This window comes from Panthera tigris, chromosome X, assembly GCF_018350195.1.
Source record: "Panthera tigris isolate Pti1 chromosome X, P.tigris_Pti1_mat1.1, whole genome shotgun sequence".
Classification (NCBI taxonomy): domain Eukaryota; kingdom Metazoa; phylum Chordata; class Mammalia; order Carnivora; family Felidae; genus Panthera; species Panthera tigris.
The window spans coordinates 16,050,273-16,057,432 of record NC_056677.1 but is presented as its reverse complement, the minus strand read 5'-3'; positions in this window follow the sequence as shown (position 1 = coordinate 16,057,432).

Genomic DNA, 7,160 nt, shown 5'->3' with positions numbered 1-7,160 from the left:
GCATCTGTATGTGTGTTGTTGAGTTTTTTGTTTGGTTGGTTTTTGGTTTGTGTTTTGTGTTTTTTGGTTATACTCCTTGATTCCCATAACACAATGCTATAGGGTATGCCCTGAAAGAAAATAAAATGTTTGAAATCCAAGAATAATGATTCTTCCTGCTAAGAGGGTATTAGGTATTACTAATGAATTTTATGGGCTTGCATTTTTCATGCAGTGTTTATTCTACTTCCAGTTAGAGCAAAAATAAGTTGTATTACTAAAATGGCTCTAACCAAAACAAGCATTTGTGTGAAAAAAGATTTGACAGGATTTAATTGCTTGACTGTTGAATCTTTTTTGAACATCCAGCCTCTTAAGAGGCCACCTTTTAAGGTGGCTGTGAACTATGCATGATGAAAACTCTTGTATTTTATTAAGGATTGGCCATTGGTTTACTCACCACATCTACAGAATAATCATGGCTGTGAATATAGTTGGTTACAAAACTTGTGACTTGTAGTTTAACTTAATCTCATGTATCTTGTGTAAATATTAAATTATAGGATGGTGAATAACATCTTTAGTAGATAGAAACTGCTGTCAGTATTGACTTCAGAGCAACTGAGTAATCAAATAGGTAAAAGCATGTTTGAAATAAAAATACCTAGGTGGATTTATACTTTATTTCTGTTGTTTACAGATTTTAAAATATACAATATTAACTATAACTTTACAGTTAAAGTATCAGAATGAAAGTTCTTTATGTTTACCTGTAATAACGATTAAAAAGATTTGTGTTGGTAGGAAATGCTTAGATCTTTATCCTGCTTAGCAAGAAGAAGTTTCATTTATACTGTTTGGACTCCCATGAACTTTTACACACCATGTTGTGTTGTTGATTTACCTTAAACTGTCATTTTTTTTTTTTTATCCTTGCTTATTTCTTCCTACTCAGAAAAGGACAAAATCTTAAGTCTTACTACAGATGCATTAAGATACAAGCTTCTTAGGTACAGAGAGAACCAAGGAATTTGGAGAGTATTGGATTGGGTCCTCTCTTCCCCCCAGCTGCCAGGTATTTAGGCAGTGTGATGGAGAGTGAAGAGCTTGGGCCTTGGGGTCAGGAGGCCTTTTCCCCGACCCTTCACGTTGCCCTTTACCTGCAAGTGACCATGGGCACCTTCTCTCACTTGTAGGAGTTTCAGGCTCCTCACCTGTAAGATTGGGATGATAAGAAGAGTACCGACAGAATTGGTGGAAGGGTTGATTATGTGTCCATATGTGTAATGCACCTAGAGCAGTGTCTGCCGCTTTTCACTTGGTATCCAGGACCGTATAAAATCGAACATGCACGTCTTTATATTTTCTATTTGTCATTTCTTTCACTTGCAGTCTTTGGTTACTATAATAAAAAAAAAAAACTTGTAATATATATATATATATATATATATATATATATATATATATTCATGTCAATACAATATTTAAAATAATTGTTACCATCATTCAGCATAAGGCTAACAGATAGGAAGTCTCTAAATTGCTTAAAGATGTTTTTGCAAAATACCAACTATTCTGTATTTCTTCATTGAAAGTTTATAGCTATTGATAGCTCTGGTCATATTTTATTCTTAAGTCTAATGAATTCTTTTACTATGTAGATTCATGACAGCTAATTAGTACTGACTGATTAAAAGGTTTACTTTCCGGTCATTTGGAATTATGTAAAAACAGTTGGACGCAAACTAATGCAATTAGAAAATAAAATATGAAATAACTTTCAATAGTATGCAATTGCTTCTTTTTGAACGGTTTATGACTTTTTTTTTTTTGTTTTTAAGTTTATGTATTTCTTTTGAGAGAGTAGAGAATGTGAGCGGCGGAGGGGCAGAAAGAAATCCAAGCAGATTCCACATTGTCTTTGCAGAGCTGAACTTGGGGGCTCTATCTCATGAACCATGAGGTCATGACCTGAGAGGAAATCAAGAGCAGGATGCTTAACCCACTGAGCCCCCCAAGCGCCCCTGTTTATGACTTTTTTTTTTTAAGGAAATTCAATTTTTAAAATTTTTTATGTGTTTATTTTTTGAGAGTGAGTGAGTGCATGAGTAGGGGAGGGGCAAAGAGAGAGGGAGACACAGAGTTTGAAGCAAGCTCCAGGCTCTGAGCTGTCAGCACTGAGCCTGACATAGGGCTCGAAGCCACAAATGGTGAGATCATGACCTGAGTGAAGTCGAAGGCTTAACCAACTGAGCCACCCAGGTGCCCCTATGACTTTCTCTAAACTATTTACAGTTACATTCATGAAGATTCTTTTCTGAAAAACCAACTGTGATATGAGAATAATGTATACTTTGTATTTTATTTTTGTGTTTTTGGCTGTTTGATTTAAGACATTCAGACTAACAATGGGGTTGCATTTTGTGTGAGTTTGTTAACCTGTGCAGAAGATGTTTTCAGAAGGTAGATCAGTCATCCAGAATCACCTCAAATTGCCAAAATCACATTCAACAGATTGGACCTTATTTTTTACTCTGCAGACACTTGGGTGAAACAGATATCCTCTGGTGAACTTGCTCACACACACACACACCCCCCCCCCACCTGCTCACTTTTTAAAAACTGGTCACTTCTGTTCCAATCCAGGCTTTGTCTGATTCACAACTTGATAACGGCAGATCAAAAAGTGGGGACAAAATCTGAGTAAAGTCCCATTGCTGATCCCCTGGAGAGTCAGGTATTGAAATATAGTTGAGTTTTTGCAAATTTAATAAAAATCCATGCATATTTATGACTTAAAATACTTTAGAAATCTAAGAATAATTGGAATTTTGTTAACTCAAAAAAGTATAGAAACCCAGTCTTTTTAAAAAGCCAATTTTACTTAAGAGTGCCCCTGAGAAGCAGTAAAAAGTATTAATTTCATTGAATCCAGCCCTAGAGTACATGTCTTTATTTTTTTTTAATGTTTGTTTATTTTTGAGAGACAGGATGTGAGTAGGGGAGGGGCGGGGCAGAGAGAGACAGGGAGACACAGAATCTGAAGCAGGCTCCAGGCTCTGAGCTGTCAGCACAGAGCCCGACGCGGGACTTGAACTCACAAACTGGGAGATCATGACCTGAGCTGAAGTCGGGCGCTTAACCAACTGAACCACCCAGGTGCCCCAGAGTACATGCGTTTTTAATATTGCATGTGACAAAGTAGGAAATGCTACATAAAGCACTTCTGCATACTGTGAATGAAGTGTAACCATTGTCTCAAGGAAAAATACTTGGGTGATTGAGTTGTAAGCTAAATTGTCCACTGTTTTTCATGGAACACTATTTTTACTTGAACAAGTGACAAACTGGTTATTGCAGCTTGTGTTTGTGGTTAACATTTCCTCAGATGAATGAGATGAGGCTATTGCCTCCAGGAAAACAACTGGCAGCATTTGTTGGTGTTGATAAGATTTAAGCTTTCAAGCAAAAAATTAAAGAGTTTGGAAAAACTAGTTATCAGTAGCTTGGCAACTCACAGTAGAGATTTCTTAAGAGATTAGTGAATGGTATTAATGAATGGCTTTTTAATATTGTAGAATGAAATGTGTTGACGTTTGAAAGATCTTCACAGCTGAATCAACCAATATTTTCTAAATGATGGGTGGATTTTAATGTAATAGATCATTGATTCAGTGTTAGATTCCACATTGCAGCTAACCTTGTAGAAGTTACCATTTGCCAAGATTGGGTGGTAACAAAGAAGAACATACACAGTTATCTGATGAGGCTATTGGAATGTTTCTCCCCTTTCCATCTGCATACCTCTGAAGCCAGATTTTCTTTATATGCTTTAACGAAAACCACATCCTACAACACGTTGAATACAGAAGCAGATCTGAGACTATCAAGCAAAACAGTGATAGAATTGCAAAAATGTGAAACAGTGCCACTCTAGTCAATAAATTTTTTGTTTTAGTTTTCAATGAGTTTAGTATTGAATTAATACTTTTTTTTTTTTCTTTCCTTTCGGGGCGCCTGGGTTGCTCAGTTGGTTAAGCGTCCAACTTCAGCTTGGGTCATGATCTCACAGTTCGTGAGTTCAAGCCCCACATCAGGCTCTCTGCTGACAGCTCAGAGCCTGGAGCCTGCTTCGGATTTTGTCTGTCTGTCTGTCTGTCTGTCTCTCTCTGCCTCTCCCCCATTCATGATCTGTCTCAAAAAATAAACATTAAAAAATTGTTAATTTTCTAGAATTTATATTCATGGGTATAACCTACAAGTGAACCTGTCCTTTCAAGGAAAACTGACAAGTGTTTATTGCCAGTATTACATTTCTGCTATCAAGTAAAAAGAGTTGGAAAACTTGGGCGCCTGGCTGTCTCAGTCTGTAGAGTATGCCACTCTTGATCTAAGGGTTGTGAGTTCAAGCCCCAGGTTGGGTGTAGAGCTTTAAGTTTTGGAAAATATAACATCCAGCACTGTTAGCAGATAGAAAAGGTTTTTTGGAGTCTCTGTTTTAAGTGTAAGGATAAAGGTTGGTGAACTTTCTCTAGAGGACCAGATAGTAAATAATTTAGGGTTCATAGGGCCTCTGTTACAACTACTCACTTCTGCCATTGTAGCGGAAAAGCAGCTGTAGACAACACATAAATGAGTGTGTCTATAGTCCAATAAAACTTCAACAGAAATACGTGGCAGGCTACGTTTGACCCATATGCATGGACTGTAGTTTGCCAACCTCTGATGTAAGGGTTTCAGACAAAAAATTTGAGAACCGCACTAGACTAGCAACTAGATGGTATAGTAGGTTTTAAGATACCGTTCAAGTATAACTAGGTTTTTAGGAAGTTAGTCTAATGTAAAAAGCCCAGCAAACTTTTTTTTTTTAACACATGGCTTAGAGACTTTGTAGATATGACATGCTATAAAAATGCCAATTCTCCCCCAAATTTGTCTGATTTCAATATAATTCCAATTAATATTCCATCATGATGGGGGAGTGTGAAAAAACTAATTCTAAGATAATTTCATATGGAAATCGTGAATTTCTAAGACAATTTTAAAAACCAGAAAGAGAACCCCTTTGTCAAATACAAAGTCACGCCATCGTAACATACAGTAACAAAAATATGAGAACAGAGAGCTCAGAACCAAGTCCGTGTATATGTGAGAATTTGATATATGATAAAAGTGGTTTTGAAATCTGGGGAAAGGATAGATTAATGGATGTGCTGAGAAGCTACGCTTTACAGAGAAAACTAAATAAGGATTCATCTTACACCATAGACAAAATAAATTGCTTTAGAGGTTAATCTATAAAGTAATGGAAAGTATAGACTATCTTGGGGCAAGGGAAATACAAAACAACGCCTCTTTGATCTTTGTTATTTCCTTCTGCTAACTACGGATGGCTGTGTTTTGAGTTAATCCCTTTACTCCTTGACTCCCATCTATCTCCACTGGGGTTGAAGGGCTGCAACAAACATCCCACAATTTGGCCTTTTATAGCTGCAGTTAAAAAAAAATACCTCAAAGTACAGACCTTAAGGTGAAAAATTGATAGGTTTTATTTTTTTAGACATGGGAAAGGTTAGATCAAGAACTGATAGATGCTAAATCTTGGGAAATTTTGACAAGGAGTAGCGTATTTGCATGGCTTTATGGTGTCTCTCCCACAGATTGCCTATTAGTTTCAAGAGAAAAATAGTACTTCTTCATTGGAGAAACTGGCAGTCAAGTAAGTAAAATAATTGTTATCTGTGTTACATTTACTGAAGTTGATAACTGATGTTGTGTAAGAATATTCTTACTAGGAAATACACATTGAAGTATTAAGGGTTTGTAAAGGGCCATGCATATGTATGCAACTTTCAAAAACAGTTGAGGGTAAAAAGATAAATAGCACAAATGATAAATGGAGTAAAATGTTAACCATAGGTGAATCTGAGTAAAGGGTATATGAGCGTTCTTTGTAAACTCACAACTTTTCTTTAATAAGTTTGAGATTATTTCCATATAAGAAGGTTTTTAAATGGATGGATTTTGGCATAAGGAATTTTGCTAATCTCAGAAAAGGTTAATTGAGTAGTGTGAATTTGCAACATTTAAACCTACAAGGAATTATCTAGAATATGAGAACTCCTGAAAATCAACAGGAAAAAGACAAGCAACCCAATAAAAAGATGGACAAGCATTGAATATGCAAGTTAAGAGTTAGGAAGAGTGAGCCAGGGGCACCTGGGTGGCTCAGTTGGTTAAGTGTCCAACTTTGGCTCAGGTCATGATCTCACGGTTCCTGGGTTTGAGCCCTGCGTTGGGCTGTGTGCTGACAGCTCAGAGCCTGGAGCCTGCCTTGAATTCTGTGTCTCCCTCTCTCTCTGCCCCTCCCCTGCTTACTAACTTTGGTGCTCTCTCGCTCTCTCAAAAATAAAAACATTAAGAAAAATTTTTTAAGAGTGAGCCAGGGGGTGCCTGGGTGGTTCAGTCGGTTATGCCGCAGACTTCGGCTCAGGTCATGATCTCAGGTTTGTGAGTTCAAGCCCGGCGTCGGGTCTGTGCTGACAGCTCAGAGCCTGGAGCCTGCTTCGAATTCCGTGTCTCCCTCTTTCTCTGGCCCTCCCCCATTCACACTCTGTCTCTCAAAAATAAATAAACATTAAAAAAAAAAAAAAGTGAGCCAGAATGAATGAATGCTCTATTTCTGGTTTGTATGCAGCTGCAATGGATAGATGTTGACAACAATTCCAAGCAAGGAGAAACAATGATAGCTGTTGTGCAATATCATTTATATAAATTAAAACCATGCATATCTTTACAACACTATATATTTGAATAGAGCTACAGAAGAAATAAACAGGAGGTGTCTGACTAGAATGGAAGTGGGAATAGAAAGTAGAAATAGAATAAAACTAGGATGAGGTGCCACTCTGACATGTCAGGCAAGAGCTCAAGAGTTGGATTGATTATGAACTACCCAAGGTCTGTAAGAAATAAAGAGAAAAGTGAAGATGGCTCCCATGCCCTACCTAATTAACTTGGCTTAATCTTACTTGGGTTAGAAACTATTTTCTTTACAGCCAGGGGACAAGCCCCCACCTGCCCGCTTTCCTGCTCATTTGTGTCTAAAGTCCCCTTCTGCCTTTCTCATCACAGTCACTCCCTACTCCCAGCTCACCTTTGGGAGTGTCACCAACAAGTCC